This window comes from Astyanax mexicanus, chromosome 5 (assembly GCF_023375975.1).
Source record: "Astyanax mexicanus isolate ESR-SI-001 chromosome 5, AstMex3_surface, whole genome shotgun sequence".
In the NCBI taxonomy this organism is placed as follows: Eukaryota; Metazoa; Chordata; class Actinopteri; order Characiformes; family Acestrorhamphidae; genus Astyanax; species Astyanax mexicanus.
In genome coordinates this window covers 14,193,505-14,212,735 of record NC_064412.1, presented here as the reverse complement: position 1 = coordinate 14,212,735, position 19,231 = coordinate 14,193,505, and the positions used below count along the sequence as shown (strand labels likewise).

At 37.9% G+C, this 19,231-nt stretch overlaps 1 protein-coding gene across 4 annotated transcripts in view; it reads left to right on the top strand.

The window, feature by feature from the left end:
- dlgap4b (discs, large (Drosophila) homolog-associated protein 4b) overlaps positions 1 to 19,231 on the top strand; it is a 194,114-nt gene that overhangs the window by 22,860 nt on the left and 152,023 nt on the right. The window lies entirely within an intron of this gene.

The window sequence follows — 19,231 nt, the reverse complement described above, 5'->3', positions numbered from 1 at the left end:
GGTGGAGGTTAACGTTAAAGACATCAGCAAAGAGAAACAGCCAGGGAGAGGCATCTCATTTGCATGGCTGCCATAATGCGAATATGCCCACATGGAACACATAATTACTGAGTTAATCGACCTTGGGAAATATCACTGCCTCTTTCTTACCATTATAAGCTTTCGCAACACTAAATTGAGTAATTGGTATTGTTCTAAAATGTGTTCGTCTAGTCGCTTGCGTTAAAATTCATAATTAGCAGTTTGACTGCTACATGTATAAAGCTATTCAACTGTCACTTCAGTGTTACATGACTATGAGCCCTGCCTTTGATTCTGAAGTAAAGGCAATTATGCTCATTCCTGCCTGACTGATAATTGTACAGATTATTGCATAGTATATCTAGCCTGTAAAATGGGTTTTGTCTGTTCATCATAAAAGAAGTACTTGATGTCGTAAAAGCAATTGAACTGTGTAAACTTTTGTTTACTCAATTAAACACTAAAAAATGCATTATGCGACAATAGTAAGGAATAGGGGTGTCGCCATGTTTTCCTTTTATTTTATCAGGTCTCGCCTTTGGGTGGTGGTGGTGGGGGGTTAACTTAAGTTAAGTAAAGCTAATCTACACAGATTTCTCTCCTTAGTACTTTATTTACAGTAAGCTTAGATTTCCAGATTTCCATTAAGGCTGGGTGCAGCAGCATTAGCATTAGCATCTAACCACTAGTAAATGCCACTGACAGCACTACACTGAGGAACTCTGAGCCAGGGCAATATTAGTTAGTTCCACATAGCTTGTTTTTACATGGTAAAATGCGCAGGCTATAGTCCGATAATACTAATCTCTGTGCAACCTCAATTCCGCTGTGTGAAATGTAAATAAATGTTAATAAAAATACATGAAAAATATATTGAATACAATGATTTATAAGTCTCATAGACTCATATTTTATTCACAATAGAACATGTATCATATGTTGAAAGTGAGAATTTTTACCATTGTTTCAACCTGAAGTATGTAGCATCCCCTGATCCTTTAACAACAGTCTGGATGTAGAAAATCAGAAGAACAGTTTTTAGGACAGGAGTTTTAGGACAGGAATGTTGCCCCATTCCTGTTTGTTGTTGGATTTGCGGCACAACATTCTAGGCCTGCTTTTTTTGCTAGATCTTTCTTTAATTGATTTACATAATGTTTTCTAGTGGTCAACATTTGTTGGCAGGCCTGTTCAATGACAGGGCTATTCTTGGCTTTTAAACAGTACACAGATTGCTGCATGGATGATATCTCTTCTGTTATTTCCAACAGATTAATCTAATCACAGAAAAAAAACTTGTCCATTCTGTCTCAGTCCATTTTAAACGAGATTTGGCCCAGAGAGGCTGGTAAGGTTTCTGCATCATATTGATAAACAGTATTGCTGTCACGTCCTGGCCTTGTCTCATGTCTCTGTGTGTTTTCCTCACATGACCTGTGCTCCTCTGTGTCTCCTGTCTCAGTAGTTTTCCACCACGTGTCTCATTTGTAGCTCCGCCCCTTCCCCAGGTGTTTCCACTTCTAGTGTGTTTCCTGTTCATATAAATAGATCCCCTGTGCCACTTTGTCTTCGTCGGTCTTTGCACTAACCCCTGTTGTCTCTCCTCGTTTCTCTGTTTTCATTGCCTTCGTTTTCATAGCCCTTGTTCTATTTTTGATTTATCTTCTTGTTTATTTCTTGTTTTTCCTAGTTCATTTCTCCCTGTTTGTTCCTTGTATATTATCCCTGCCCTATTTAGTTTAGTACTTATTCTGTTCCTCGTTTATTTTCTAGTTTGTTCCCTTGTATATATTCCCTGTTTATTTTGTTATTATTATCTCTTGTTGGTTTAGTTTATGTTCTTTTGTTTCACTGGTTTGTTTTGGTTATTGGTTATTCATTTATCTTTGTTACGTGTTTACTTGTTCCTTGTTTTTTTGTTTATTTGTTATTTATTTATTAAATTATTTATTTCGCCCTACCTGCTCTTGCGTCCGTCTCCTCGTCTCCCTGCCTGGGTCACCCTGACAATTGCTTCTTTTTGCATAATACAGCATTAACCTCCATTTGTCAATTGGCTGTATGGATTGGCTCACAATCAGAACCCCAATGAACTTTAAATCATTCAGTCGCCCCATAATTGTTCCTAAGCCAGTTCTCATAACAAAAGCTATATAGTGAACAATAATTAAGTACCATTCTGAACACTGATATTGTTTGTTTGATACCATATAGAACTCTTTTTGTTAAGAGTGCCTAAATTAGCTCTAAGAGGGGGATATCCACATCCCATTTCCATATCCAGATCCCATTTGGGCATATTTTGCTTCATTAGGCAACAGTTTTGAAACGTGTGTTTTTGCCACTGCACACTGTGTGCTCTAATACAGCACTCCATGGTGTCCTCTGGGCCTACAGTGTTCACAGCTTACAGCAGTTCAGAGAGATCTCAATACATTACAGAGCAGTTTATATGTCTGCATGGACAGAAAGACGTATCATCATATCTTCAGTTTTAGCAATTTGACTCTTAATTTCTCCCAGACTCATGTGTAATGATATCGGGCTGCTGTTACACAGCTGTTTGCCACCAAAACCATGTGGGAAATAAAATGCTGCAACATCTTTCAGACTTGAATTATGGCTGTTTAAAAACAAAACTGTCACGGGAAGGCTCTGTTTAAACAGCGGCATTACTGTGCAGCTTTGTTTGGTTTTGATCTGGCAATGAAGAGCAAATTCAAATCCGAGATGAAGCAGCAGGTTAAATCATTTCACATCAGTAATCCCAAGAAAAACAAAAACATAAATGCTCAGAGTAAGCAGTTGGGTATAAATCTCAAACACTGAGTGATTTTACTGCAGTAATTTATAGTATCAGGTAGCCCGATTATCAGGTAAGTTGGTAAAATTGTATCAAAATATGCTATTAATTGATTTTTTTTTTGGATTAGCAAAATTAATATAATTAAAATTTGTTTTAAATTGTATCATCAGATATTTACTGTGTTTTTAAATCATATGGCTGTATTTTCTATGAAAATACTCAAAGATTGGAGCAGCAACTTCTGAAAAACGTTTATTTGGTTAAGTAAATCGCTTCCGTGTATGTACAGTAATGCTGGGCGGTATGACCAAAAATGCATTTCACAGTACTTTTTAAAAATATTTATTTAGTTAGTTTTTTTTCCATGACTGGGCTTAAATATAGGTTTGTGAAATACTGTACTGTTAGGAGTACATATAATATCTAAAATTAAGGCTTTGAATTAAGGCTCTGATTACTTATGGGGTTTACTTATGATACTATATGATATGGCATACCCTTAACTGAGATATTAAAATCTACAAGAATTTTATCAGATTTTTAACAAAAGTCAATCATCCAGAATGTCCTGATACTGGTAATGCCCTCCAAATATCTTCATATAACCAGGATTAAAGTAAAATGAATGATACTGGACAGATATAATCTCTAGTAGATATATAATGGGAAATGAGAACAGTGTGAATTTTTCTTTTGCTAAAAACAGCAATAAAGTTGTACCCTGATGTGATAATTAGGGGTGAGGGATATTGCACGATATTTTAGGGTATAATATCGTTCACGATCTTAAAAAATGTTGGCGATATTATTGCGTACGATACGATATAGGACACCCCCAATGCAGTTAGCTTAGATTTTCAATATTTTGAGTGAGTATTAAGAGTGAGTTTTTTTAGAGAAGTTTCTCCAGCACTAAGGCTGGGTGCAGCAGCATTGGCATTAGTCACTAACCACAGCGCTAGGGGAACATAAATGCCGCCCGATAGCGCTAGACTGAGGAACAACCCTGAGTGTTTCTGTAACCCAGAGTCCTATCAGCTAGTTGGTTGCCCCACATACCTTGTTTTAACACGGTAAACACTCGGACTACAGTCCAAAATACTCGCCCCTGGAGGACGAAAGAGCTAGCACTGTGGTTAGTGGCTAATGCTAATGCCACTGCACCCAGCCTTAGTGCTGGAGAAACTTTACTAAAAAAACTTACCCTTATAATGCTATACTTCAGTGGAGTGGCTTTACTGCGTCTTGGCAGAAAAGACCAGTACCCAATCGCATTTTAACAAAGTTTGTCAGGCTGTCTTGTGTCTGTAAGCGAAATTGCTGCACTCTTTACTCTTGCTGGAGTGGAGAGTAAACAGCTGGTCTGAAGTTCATGCTCAGGTCGATGAGATGAAAAAAGGCCAGGCGGTTTGCTTTTGCTGTTTTTGCAGCTATAGCTGCACAGCTGCACCAAGAGATATGTGGGAGCGAGAGAGAATCATGTAGCGCATGCGTAAAAGCAAAAAGACGCATGCATTCCAATTTGACTGTCCACATGTCCATGATTCGGATACATATCCGATTTAGGACCACATATAAAAAAGTGACTTAAATCTGATTTGGAAAAATTTGGATTTGACACGTTCACACAACCATTAAAAAAAATCACATCTGAGCCACATTGAGCAAAAAATCTGATTTAAGTCACTTCAGCCTGGTAATGTGAACGTAGCCTTAGAGAGGCAGGTGTAAGTGGCTTGCGTGAAAGCTACCTAGAGAAGCCACTTACCTTCACTGTCCAGATGGCCTTATTGAGCCACGTTCGTGCAGTTAATCCACTTTTAGTATGTGTTGCACCCAGCACACCCAAAATACACTGTCTCCCTGGTGCTTCCCTGATTAGTCATTTCATTACAACTGGGACTTCTTTACTCCATAGCCATATGCAGATGTGAGATTTAAGGGCACTTTTGAAAGGTGAACTCCCAGGAGTGAGGTCAAGAAAAGGGAGAGCTTATTAGCCGTGCTGTGAAAGGTCCTGGAGCGTTTAGTGTTTTATTTTTCCAGCTTTCGCTTTGCACAAATGACTGCAGGGTTGGTGTTGTCTACCGTGACTGCACTATTCATAGAGGACACAGTGTACTATGAGTCTGTTTTGTTTGTTCCCGGCTGCTTTTTGTGTTTATCCCATCGATCACATTGCTAAATTTAAGATACAAATGCATGTTGTAGGGTTAAGACCTGACCTACATACAGTAATTCTATTTGAGTGAAGATTAGGAAGGGAAAACAATACAAGTGAAATCAGAGCTGCTTATAAAGAGAAAACAACAGATAGCCATCCACATGAAATTGCAAATCCTCAGTCTGTCTCTGTTCTTTTTTGTTTGTGCCACAGTGTTTTCCATCATTGTAGTCCTGTGTGCTCTTGTTATTGTTTGTTTGTCTTTCCTGTCCCTCCCTATGTCTCCTCCCTCATCCTTACCTTTTTATTAGTGTTTCTAGCTGTATATAGTCTGTTACTTATCCCTTTCTTGTGGGAGAAAGCTCTTCATGGTGGAAACGCTAATCTCACAAAAACACACAGAAAATCTGTTATTCATCTTTTCTTCATCATTATAGAACAAATAAAACTAGGGAAATGAGAGGCTCTTTTAGGACCTTGCTCTTCTATAGCATTTCTAGTATATTGTTTTTATTTTCTGCAAATACGCTGCCTGGTTCCACCAACACAAAAGGTCAAACACTCCAATATTTAGTTGGACCACCTTCAGCCTTAATTGTGGCATGCATTCACTGTGGCAGTGTTTCGATAAGCTTCTCCATTGTCACAAATTTTATTTCAATCCAGTGTTGCATTCATTTCTCACCAAGATCTTGCAGCAGCATTGATGATGGTAGAGTCTGACCTCTGCATACAGTCTTCTCCAGCACATCCCAAAGATTTTCAATGAGGTTAAGATCTGAACTCTGTGGTGAACAATCCATGTGTGAAAATGATGATCTCATGCTCCCTGAATCACTCTTTCACAATTCCAGCACCATTAATCCTGACATTGTCATCTTGGAAAATATGGCCGTACCATCAGGGAAGAAAAAACCCATTGATGGAATAACCTGGTCTTTAATCAGTATATTCAGGTAGTCAGCTGACCTCATTCTTTCAGCACATACTGTTGCTGAACCTAGACCTGACCAACTGCAGCACCAATCCCACATAATTTACTTACTTAAATCCAGGTGAATACTTTTTTGGGGCCAGGCAGTGTATAAATATGATTAATTTAATCATTTTTTTAATATAATTCACATGGACTTTTGAATTTGCAAATAATATACACACTGAAAGACATTTTACAACATGCGCCAGGCTACTTTTATTAATCAACTTTAGTTCAGTTTAAGGTCAACTTGACATTTTATTATCTATAAAGGAAATGTCCAGTAAACCACACAGCATACCATGACACCTAGCCCTGTAGCTCAGTGAATATTGATACAGTAATAATAAAAAAAATTGGACACAATTAAATTCAGTGTTTTTTCATTATTTCAACATTTTGTGCATTGTATAGTAATACTAGTCATCCAAACTATGAACAGAAAATTATGGAATTTTTAAAGCATAAAACAAGTATATGTTTATTATAGTATATTATTGAAAGTATAAAACAAACCAGGATATGTTTAATATTTTAAATTCTTCAAAGTAGGCACTTCTAACTTAGATTAGATTGCTTTGCAAATCTTGATTTTCTCAGTCAGCTTTATGAGGTAGAGTCACCTGGAATTCAAGCTTTCAGTTAACAGCTGTGCTGAACTTGTCAAAAGTTAATTACCAGTACTGGAATTTCTTCACCTTTTAATGAGTTTGAGAGCATCAGTTGTAAAGTTGTGCAGAGGTAGAGTTACAGGTAAACAGTGAATAGCTCTATTTGAGTAATATTCTTATCCATACTATAGAAAGAACTTCTCAAATAAGTAAAGAACAAATACTTTAAGAAATGAAGGTCAGGAAATAGGAAACATTTCAAAAACTTTGAAAGCATTCCCAAGTGCAGTCACAAAAACCATCAAATGTAATGATGAAACTGGCTCTCATCAGGATGAGATCATCAGACTTACTAGCCTCGGAAACCGCAAGTTAACATCACCCCAGATAAGAGCCACCTAAATGCTATAAAGAGTATTTTGGCTTGTTTAACACTTTTAAGTTACTACATGATTCCTTATGCGTTCCTTCATAGTCTGGATGACTTTGTTATTAATTTACAATGTAGGTAAAATAAAAACATTGAATGAAAAGGTGTAAAATAGGTCTTAATCACGTTTCTGTCAATGTAGCAGCCATGAATGATTGGCTTATATACAACAGTTGCATTGCAGACTAATGAATGCTAAGCAGAATCTGCATAAAGATCACTGTACAAGTGTGGTATAGAGACTCTGCAGTCATATATGCAGAATTCTGTGAAATTAATTCAACAATAGTGAGGACTCGGTTAGCAGCCCACCCATACAACACCACAGCAGGCTGTATAATTACAGTCAGATGACTCAGGGTTTTTTCGAGCGCTCAACCCCATTACCAACTGAAATATGTGCTCAGGATGTGAGTGGGCGCTTTAGCATATTTTGCTTTAAAGCATGGGATGAGGTCTCGTTCTGCCTGTTCACAAAAGCATGAACGGCAGCGAGAAGCAGCCAATTAAAAGCCTTAAGGTGTGTGTGTGTTCAAAAAAAGTGCTACACAGCCATTTCAGAGCAGCGTGTTTGATTATCTACAGAAATAACATCTCCTAGGAATCCGGCTATTGTAAAAGCTGCGTAGTATGAGCTGTGAATGTGACTAAATGACACATTTTAGAAAGCGAAACACAGTTTATTGACTAAATCAGTCTTGGCTTTGGCTTTCCAATGTTTCACCATCAACTTCTGGAACTTTTAGGCCCTATCTCAGTTCTCATTTGTATCAGTTCTCATCCCCTACCCCTGTTATTAAGTGTCACCCTTCTCCTTGGAACTAAATTCCCTCTGAGAAAAGGTACAAAATATATACTGAGAACACAATATGTTGTCTAAATATAAATACTTAAAAAAAGAACACTGGTTCATTAGCAGACTTCTAGTGATGCTCTTTAAGTGATCAGGCCAGTCTATTGTGATAGATGGTTATCATAATTTTTTAAACATTCTTTATCTGCTTGAGCAGCCATCTTGCCAGAATTTCTGGTAACAGTGTGTGCCTGAAAAAACTGTTTGGAGGTCCAGATGTGGCCCACAAGCATGAAACATCTGGCCCGCAAGGTTGTTTGATGTATAATAAACTATTATGAAAAAAATAATTCAAATAAAATCCTTCTCTGGTGGGCTTTTGTTTATATTTCTCCCGTCTCTCTGTCGCGCTCTGCGTGACTTTAGTTTCCGCCCGTTCTCAGTTTTCCGCCGTTCTTGGGCTTCCTATCTCCTTATAAGGGCGTTTTTCTCCAGGCGTGTCCCAATTCACTGGCCGGGGAATTCGAACTCGTGTGAGTAGCAATGTGTTTATTTATTTTTTTTTCTTTTTTCTTGGGTTTATCTGCTTTGAGATCAGCTGTTCTGCAATTGGGTTCAACAACCCTCTGGGCTGGAGAGCTTCTAGTCTGTAGCACTTCATCCCATTACACTTAATTTTCCAAAACATATTTTTTTATTTTGTGACCCGCCACATAATGGCTTGGAAAATATCTGGGCTGCAGCCAAATTTAATTGCAGACCCCTGCTATACAACTTAGCCTACCCCATAGACTAATGCTCACCTTGGCGGAAATTTAACTACACAATGCAGAGAGCAGCAGCTGTGATTGGTTCGCTGAGCTTCTTGTTCCTGCATACACATTCCCACTTTTTTAGTTTAAACTACAGAGTGACACCAACGCACATGTATAAACGTATAAACATACCTAGCGGCACGGGACACTTACACAGCCTTATAGCCATAGACAACATGTTGACTTGAAGCAGGAGTATAAACCAGCCTTAAGAGATAGGGGTCAAGGGGTGAAATCGAATTGGGACTTAATGTGACTTATCTTCCATCCATCTTCCTTTTTAATGATCTACTGCAGTTCACTATCCAATGCCATCTGCCCCTATCTGCCCTGTTCTATTTATGGCCTTAATGAAGACCACATGGTACACTCCTTATCTCCAACTTTCCACCTGAGCACATGCCTTTCTAATCTATTGATCGGCTGTGTGTGATCGAGCTCCTGTGGTCTATAAGCAAAGCCATCACAGTATGAACACATGCAATTCCCAAATTTACAAGATTTACTTAAACCAGTGTAAGCACTGTTTTTTTGTTCATTCCTTGCAACAAACAGCACAACACAGTCCAGTCACTGAAGTTAATGTGAGGGAGAGTGTGTGCATGGTGTGCAGGGCTGAAGCTCAGTGGTGGAGGCATTGATTCATTCATGCTGAGAGGGAGAGCATGAGTCCAGAGAAGAAAAGGGCCATTTTCTCACCATAACAAGTGGGAATTGATGCTCCTGTTTGCCTGCAGGCGTAATAGTGTGCATCACACATGTGAGACACCGTTATTGATTTTTATTTCTGAGACCCTGATACTCCAAGACTTGTGTGTTTATATACTTTTGTATGAGTTCATGTATGTATGTGTGAGTGTGAGGGTGTATCAGTAAGGTTCTCATGAGTAACTATGGATTATGGATGATACAGAGGCATAAAAAGTTTTTTTCACCCCTGATCAAAAACATCTGTCAATGTAAATAGGTAATCCCCTACTTTAGTAATGGCCTGGTATTAAATGTTGAAAGAGGATACATTTTCTGCAATATTACATTTTATTATTATCTACTACTGTTTCAAAAGGTTAAAACGAGGTGTGGCTGCACAGTAGAGCAGTGCACCACTACTTTAGTTTGGTCCTGAATTAATTGCCCTGAAGGTCTTTTGCAGTCAAACTGGATTTCTGAGGTGCCTTTCATCTTCCACATCTGCTATTTTAGTTCAGACCAAACAAAAGATACTACATTTCTGGAATAAACTAAAATTCTCTCTGTGCTTATAGGATAATCTATATTGTGACATCCCAAATTTATAGTGCCTGAACATGAAAAGTTGTACAGATCTGTTCAGCAATCTGTAAACCAGGGGGAAGAAACTGTTCTGAGTCTGGAGGTTTTAGGTCAAATGCTCAGTATCCTGACTACAGATGGTAAGGGTTTAGGGTGTTTTCACAGCTGAAAGTCTTGACTAGAGTCTGAAACAAGGTTGTTGAGTTTGTAATATTGTACTAATTTGGTCCAGTTAGGTTTAATTTCACACTGCAGATTAGTGAGCAGTGCTACTTCCTATTGTCATCACCTATGTAATACAGTATTTAACGTCACATTTATTGAATGTAGAATGTTGTACTTTTGGTGAGTTGACTTCCAGGTTTTTCCAGGAATTTTGACTTCCTGCTATCAAATGCACACATATCAAACTTTTTTTCTATTTATAAAGGAGAGTAATCTACAGTCACAGTTGGTATAGGAATCATGGGTGTAATCTGATTCATTCTAGTAACTGGTCTGAAAATCAAAATTGAAAATCAACTAATTGAACTGAGACACTAATTCTGGCACCTTCCACGCTATTTTTGCTATTCTGGTTCAGACTAAACTAAAATGTCTGGACCACACAGAGTACGTAGATTTATACTGTAGATGTTAGAGCACCTGAAAGTGCTGCGGTAGTTGAGTCTAAATGTAACAGATCTGGCAGAAAGAAAACTGTTGAAAGAAACAGTTCATGAGTCTTGAGTTCTTGGCCCGAATGCTTAGTACCCTGGGTCCAGACGGCAGGAGTTTAAACAGTCTTTGTGAAGAGCGAGAGCTATTATTCCTGATGCTGCAGGATCTGCTTATACGCTGCTGCAGTGTGGGTACACCTGACGGCAGGAAAACTTGACCCAGTAATGCACTTTATAGTCTTCACCACCTGTGGTATTGTTTTCCTGTCTGAGGAAGAGCAGTTTTTATATCAGACAGTTGCTGGTACTGGAAGAAGTAGAAGCTTTTGATGATGGTTGCACACAGGCTGGTCCTTATGAGTCTCTTCAGGAAGTAGAGCCGTTGATGTGCCAGGAGAAGTTGTCAGTGATGTACACTCCCAGAAGTACGAAGCTGTGCACTAAAGAAGTTTCCGCTGCCATCCCGCCGATGTGCGGAGTGCTGTGAGGTGTTTGTGTCCTTGTGAAGCCCTCAATCATCTCCTTTGTCTTGCTTATATTCTGCGAATTGTGCAGTTGCCTCATTTCCTCTCTGTAGGCAGTCTCATCATTGTTAAGGATGAGCACCACAACTGTCGTGTCATCAGCAAAGTTGATGTGACTGCTGTTATGTCTGCCAATGCCGTCGTGGGTGAGCAGGGAGAGTGGAAGTGGGCTCAGTACACAGCCCTGGGGGATTCTGATGACCACTGTGCATACATACAGTATAGCCCTTGCCTTAAATCCATCATAGTCGGCTACCTCCAGAGATTGTTATTCATCACATGCTTGCAAGAGCTCCAGCAAGATTTATTCGAAAGAGTTCTTTCAGCTTAGAGCAAGTCTCTTCCTCATGCTTAATCAAATCCACGGGCTCAAGCTGTTTGGCCCTTGGTGGTAACGGCTCATGAAGAGATCCACTTAGAATATTCTACAAAATGAATATTAATCAAAGTGAATCAGAGAAATCAGACGCATTCTCTCATCTAGCTTGCAGTTCAGATTTTTTAAATAGATGTTTACTTTACTTAGTGTGGGTGTGCAAATCTGTGTCAGTTATCAGGGATGGGTGGTAAAGGATTATATGTAATGGCGTTACATATTTGCAAATGATGCAAATAAAAAACAGCAACTGTAATTACAGGTACATTTTAAAAATCAAGGATTATGTTACAGTTTAAGAAGGCCACTGCTCTTACCATGTTTGTTTCTAATCAAGTAAGCAGGTGTGAAACGTCACAGTTGCTGTTGTGGTTTGTAATTAATTACGGTTTCTGGTTCAATATTTGAACATTTCATGAGGAATGGACCAATATATGAATCCAAAATTATTTAAGTGTTACTTGTTTTATAAACTTTGAAAATGTAAGCTTTCTTGTCTGTATAATTCTCTTTCTGTAGATTGTGAGTTTGGTTTTGTCCCAGTAGTGATGGTGTAATAATGCAGTACACAGGGGGTTTATATATTGTAAACACAAGATATTCTGATGGTTTGAATGGTTAAGTACTTGGTGTAGATGCAAAATAGTTTCATGTGACTATCTATGTTTATGGGTAAAGTTTTTAATTAAATTTTTTTATAACAGTAGCCTATTAGATGACATCTCAGTTACACTTTTGAACAGTAATCAGTAGAGGTGTAGCGGTACGTGTATTCTTTACGAAACTGTCCACACATCGTCGCTGCGCTGCCATAGGAAATGAATGGTCGCCTGTCGCTTTTCAGTGTGAATGCAGGGTTAGGCGCTCAAACTGTCTCTGTCTCTCTCTTTCTCTCTCTTGCTTTCCCTCGTGCTGTCTGTCTGTCTGTCTTTCTCTTTCGCTCGCGACGCCTGTCTGTCTCTCTCTTTCGCTCATGCCGTCTGTCTGTCTCTCTCTTTCGTTCGCACCGTCTGTCTGACTCTCTGTCTCTCTCACTTTCTTTCAAAGTGCCCCTCTTAACCCTGTCAAATTTCTTATCTGGAGTTTCAGCAACACATCTAGCAAGCATTGTGTTCCAGATGAAGATGTGTTGCAGTAAGGATGGCCCCTCTTTCTACACTGCTACTGCTTTCTATTTACAAATGGCACTTTTTCAATAACCAGAGAGAAAAAAATGAGATTTCTATTTAAATTTTTAATATGCAATTGCTTTCCTCAAATTAAACAACTGACAGCATATCACGGTGGGTAGAGGCTAATTAAAGTGAGGCACATTTTTTTGCATGAGTGGCAGTTATGTTATTGGGCCCAGCAGGCCTTGGCCCGCCCAAAACATTTAGTATTTAAAATCTTATTAATAAAGAAAATAAAATTGGTACATTGTGAAATTAATTTCTAACTGGGTTCCTTCTGGGTTACAGCTCTGCAAAGTTAGAGTTTTCCTCATTTGACACTGCAGCTTTGATTACAATTTAGGCCATTCCTGATTTTTGTGGCAAAGCTACAGTTTTAAATTTAAGTGACAGATCATTTGACTATTCAGAGTAGTTTGATGTTAAATAATCCAATTTAGTGAAATGTACAAACTAGATTTTTTTTATTCACATACACATTCACATTACCAGGCTGAAGTGATTTAAGGGTGTTTACACCTGCACTTTTTAGTCTGGTTTAATTGGACTCTGGTTCATTTTCTCCCTTGGTGTAATTTGTTTGTGATTAATTTGGGTAGATGTAAATCCAGTAAAACCGTGAGAGGAGGGGATTTCGGTATGATCAAAAATAAACTCTGGAAAGGTTTGTTTGTGGTGAGAATCTGACCCAACCTCAATCCGATCACACTTTCAATCAGCTGTACATTGCGAGTTTGAGCTTTGAACAGATGCCACCTCTGCTGTTCCTCCATTTTAAATCACACAAAAATGCTGTATGCACTGTATGCATTAGTCCAGAACACACAACCTTTTTCCTGTATTTACCTTTTTTCTCGAACCTCACACAGCTCTGATAATTAAGCGGTAAAACATTCTCATTTGGATGTTGTGATGCATTGTGGTGTACTTGAGAGGTAATTTTGTGTAATTTTGTTTAATAGATTTAAACACAAGCAAATGAACTAAAAATGTACAAAAAACACTATTGTTTGCATGCTTGCTGTTTTACGGAAAATGTGTTAACAATTAATGATTAAATTAGATCTGAGCAAAAAATCTGAATTGAATAAATAGGCTTGTAATGTGAATATAGGTTTACTATTTCTAAAACACAAATATGTATGAGGTTTTTTTAATGGCCAGTGAATCTTTAGTAAATTTGGCAAGCATGTTTCAGACCAGAAAAAAACATTTATTCGTAAAGGTTAAAATTATAAACAAAAATATTGTAAAAACATAAACTGAAATATATCAGAAAACAACATTTCAGGTATTATCCTACTTATAACAACTACATATAACAACTTTGTGATGCAATTTTCAGAAGGATTAAACCTAGATTTTAGGTTTATATCACAACTACTTTGAGCAATTTAATCTTTCGTACTCTAGAATTATCTCAGTTATATATTATTGTTCTCGATCATTTACAAATGCATAAATATTGATATAGTTACCCTTTAAATGACATCCGTACATTTGTAATGTTTTCATTAATGACTCTGCAATAAATGCCCCAGGTATGAGTGTGCCTGTGTTTGTGTGTGCGTGTGTGTGTGTGTGTGTTTGTGTGTGTTTCAGCAGGCATGTATTTAGAGTGAGATAGGCTTCCATTCCCTACTGGGCTGATTGAACATTAATTAACCCATCATTAATCATGTTCCAGCACGCGGAAAGAGATAACCTGGAGGCCTCAGTGAAAGCTAAATGTGTTTGCCATCACTGATGTATTCACTGATGCAGACAGGTGATGACCTGTCTCCCAGCCTGTGCTTGAGCATACAGCTCCCATTAACTACTACAATTTCATCACTTTTCATCAAAAACCTGCCTTTATCCTTTTATGGTGTGATTCTTTGTGTTTAGTTTTAGTTCTTGTTTTTCTGTGATTAAAAATGGGGCTTTTGTGTTTGGTTTGATAGGCTAATGTTCACAAATGATGTTTTGTAGACTGTTCACACAAACTTGTACTGACATTTTTGTGACCCCTTTTGTGACGTTTGACGCTCCTAAGATGGTGCTCATGTGAAAAGTGCAACACTTTAAGTTATAGTTTCATTTTCTCAAGTTCCAGTGCGTTCTAGTTGGGCTGATTCCTGAGATTGTGTTTAAGTTTGTTAAGTCTCCTAATTTAGTTTGAATCGAAATTTCACCTCAAATATTGGGTTTAGAGGTACAGTATGTTACCTGTTATGATGTTTTTATCCCACCACTGAACCCTTACTCACTGCTGTTGTCCATTTTTTTTTTATTGATGTAATTAAAGTTATGAATTGCAATCTGGCACTTTAGACTAGGGCTTTTGTTATGGCAGCAGATCCAGTCTCTGTGTCATTCAGGATTTAGAAAGCACTCAGAAAAGTAATGGACATGTGAACCCATGAGTTCAACAAAAAAGGCTTTATATAAGAAAAATGTAAATCCAAAATTCTATTTTTACAGTTTCCTTCCAATAACTTCCAAACACAGTTAGCACAGTCAAAAAACTGTGTGAATCCGTGCTCTCAAAGTGCTCTACTAGCTCAAGAGCATCTTTTTGCACACTATCTTAAAAAAAGTCCCATATTAAATTTCCTGTTTAATTAAATTGATATTAAAATTACAAATATTACAAAAATACTTGTGTAAAACAAATAAAACAAGTATGAAATCTTATTTATGGCTTATTAACAGCTATGTTCAAATTGTAGCCAAATCAGATTTGTTTGTTTTTTTTAATCAGATCTAAGGAGATGACTGTCTGTACTGTTATCAGTGATCAGATTGGATTGGAGTGTTTAATAACTAATCTTTGGCGCTCTTCTCGGATCTCTGCAATCCTGTCACTGGATTTGATGAGGCTCTTGTTTGTTATGTTGTGAGTGACTCAGACAACAATGCTGAAATTTGATTTGAGTGTCATCTTTACAAATCTGACTGTAATTGAGTTTTAATCCACCCATTTAATGTGTTTTTGCTGTTCACACTGGCAGAGAAATTACACATCCATGTCACATATGATAAAATCATTTATCATTTATTGGGCCGTAATTTTTGATGGTGATTTTACTTATGTATTTCTGAGATTTCTGCTTTAATACAGATCCTTTAAAAAGACTCTCTGGGACAGTCTGGGCCTAACCTGACTGTCAGTTCTACAGAGAGAGACAGAGGAGGAGAGAGAGGAGGAGACAGAGGGAGGGAGAAAGTAAATAGAGAAAGGAAGAAAGGCAACGAGGGTTGACAGAGGTGGTAAGACAACAAAGGAGAGCTAAAAGAGCCGAGTTAAAAGGAGCAAGGGTCTGTGTGTGAAGAAAGAGGTGCCGTGAGAAAAATCAAGGGCACATATTCGGCAGGGAGGGGAACGAATGTACGTAGACGGTGAAAGGCGGAATGGGCTGTCACTTGTAAGTCACCTAGAAAAATCCACATGGACGCACGCACACAGTGTGGCCTCGAATGGCCGCAGTCTGATACAGTACCTGCCACAGAAATGGCCCTGGCCAAAAATAGAGCCTACTATATTCACCCTCATTTTATCACTTTCTCTCTCCCTCTCTCTCTTTCTGTACAAACCCCATGCTTCACTTTAAAGGTTATTTCCTGTAATCCTTCTCTATGGCAGGCATATAGAGTTGTTTTAGAAGGTAAAAGTGTAGGACATGAAGTTTTACTGCTTCCATCCTCTTCACCCTGTCCACTGAGGAAAGAGCAGAGTGTATTTGGATCAGTGTGTGATCTGCAGCACTGTGAACTTATTACAGCTGCTTTCCTGTCAGAGGTGCAGCTCTGATTGCCTTAAATCCACTTCTGATTGACTGATAATGCCAGAGTGTGCCCTTCGAAAGACTAAAGGGTCAGATCAGATAGCATGCTTCCTGTTTGCTTTTGTTGTCTTTTTTCCTCTCCCTGTTTCCCCCTGACTGCTGTTCCTGCCCCTTACAATGGAGCTGAATTTATCAATGTGGGCTGAAGAGCTGCCTAGAGTGGCATCTAAAAGCATCAATACTCTTATCTGCTTCTTCCTGTTGAGGATGGCAGTGGATCTGGAGCCTGGAACCTGGAATCTTTAGACACCGGGCATTCAGTAAAACCCCCTGGACAGTTAATCACAGCAACACAGTCAAAACTGTTACACCGAAAATCATTAGCAGTGAAACAAAAAAGGACAACACAAGTAGTTGCTCGCTGGTTTCTATTGTACCCCTGGTAGTTGTGATGTGATGTTGCTAAGCTGAGCTCCTGCTAGATGGATGCTACATACAGGTGTATCTCATAAAATTTAAAATTCCATTGAAAAGTTACTTTATTTCAGTGATTCTGTTTAAAATGTGAAACTCATATATTATACAGATGTATTACACACAGAGTGATCTATTTCAAGTGTATTTATTGTGTTGTTGATGATTATGGCTTTTACCAAGAAATCTTACAGCACTTCATGCCTCCCTCTGCTGACAACTTTAATGGAGATGCTGATTTCATTTTCCAGCAGGACTTGGCACACTGCCCACACTGCCAAAAGTACCAATTGGTCTTGTATAATATTCAAATTTTCTGAGAAACTGGCTTAATCATCAACAATGTAAGAAACAAGCTCTTAAAATAGATCACTCTGTATGTAATAAATCTATATAATATATGAGTTTGAACTGAATTACCGAAATAAAATAACTTTTCAATTATATAGGTATATAATATATATATATATATATATATATATATATATATATATATATATATGCTTTTGTGGTCTTTGGTGGTTGTTAGAAGATTATTAGGTTATTAGAAAATTCTGGACCAATGTCCAGATTGCTGTGTCTCAGGGGTCAAGGTCTTCAAGTTGCTTCTATGGTACCCCATGTGGTTGGTTGGGTGTTACTAGTGTACTTGGGTATATCATCGGGTCATAAGAAAGGTGCCAGTTATTTGCATTACATTCTTTTCAATGGAAAAAAAACAATCCACAAAAATTGCTGCTAGGCAGAAACAATTCATCCAATCAAACAGAATCATGCCTGTTTTTGTCTTTGTCCCTTGTGCAGATTCTCTGAATCATTCTGTGATATTATGTGTACTGTAGATGAATTATAGATGGTATCCAAAGTCTTTAATACATTGTAATTATTCCAGTAAAAATGTTCATGCTATTTTATTTTTTTAATGTATTAAATTTGATGTTAAATATTAAGCCATTAAATTTTATTTTTGTTCAGTTTCCGATCACATGAGCATCAGCTCCATTGATTTTTGGATGCATTTTCCTCTGGAAGCTGATGTAACTCAAGCATTTTTGCCTTTGCCATGGAATTTGGTTTTATTTCAGATTTAGACTTCGTGTAGGGATTCAGGCTTGACAGCTTTGTAACTTTGTTAATGTGTCTGTCTGTGAAGGAAAGTGCAGAGTGGGAGGAAATTGAGCTAAGCAGCTCAGTAAGCATGTGTTTCAGCACTGCATGTGCTAATACAGGCACTTCACTGTCACTGTGACACCGAACTGTAAAATGTGCTGGGTTTACCATTTCCATGTGTCTTGATTCTAAAAGTACTCTCAAAGCTGATTTCTGCTGGATCAGGATCCTCTTTTCCAGCCTGTTTTAAAACGGTACAGAACTAAATATGCAGAACTAAATCATAATCCGGTTACATACAGTACCGACAGAACTGTATTCAGCATAAAACCTGGAGCGTAAATCTGCCTGCAGTCTCGACGAACAGGAACATCTGGAGGAACCTTGGGATAATGCTGGCAACCCTGCACATCTGAGTCATGCCCACACTCCTGTTCTGTTTTCTGTTGACAAAATACAGCATAGAGATATGGTCATCAAATCATATGCTGTCTGCCAGAGAACAGATTGCATCATCCAAGTATGAATATGTCAAAAGAAAATCATTTCAGCTGCAGGCTGGTGTAACCTGGAGCTTCATGTGAGCTAACACCATACTGCATAAACAGAAATCATTTTTTCCACCTCAGGTATGATCACAATTTGACTGTCAAGCAGGAAATTTGGGTAACAATTTACAATAAGGGTACATTAATTAACAATACTTATGACAGAATGTGTCAACTAATGAATAATTGTCAAAACAGCATTCCTAAATACAAAAAAATAGTTTATGTTTAATAATGTCTTAACACAAGTCCATTAATAATTAGTTTACCAATGTTTATTACTGTCATAAGCACTGTTCTTTGTGACCCTTATTTTAAAGTGTTACCGAAAATTGTCAGGCTTTCATCTTCATATTTTTATACAAATATGAAATATGAATATATGAAATTCAATTAATCAAAAATATTTGTAACATAAAGAGCATCTGATTTTGAAACATCACCCTTTTATCTTACCATTTTACTGTATGGTGTACCACAGTTTCTACACTCAGTCCTCAGGGAACTCCAGCATGTTCACAATACGTCTGCAGAACCTTAAAGGCTGTTTTGAGATCAGTTTGTGCACACAACTACACACTGAATTCAGTTCCATTGTGAACCTTGGAGGAAACATAATCTAAAAAACAGTATTATGTAGAGTAGGGCTGGGCAAACCTATATGTGGATTTAATGTATGTCAACACAAAATATGATATAATTAGTGGTGTAAA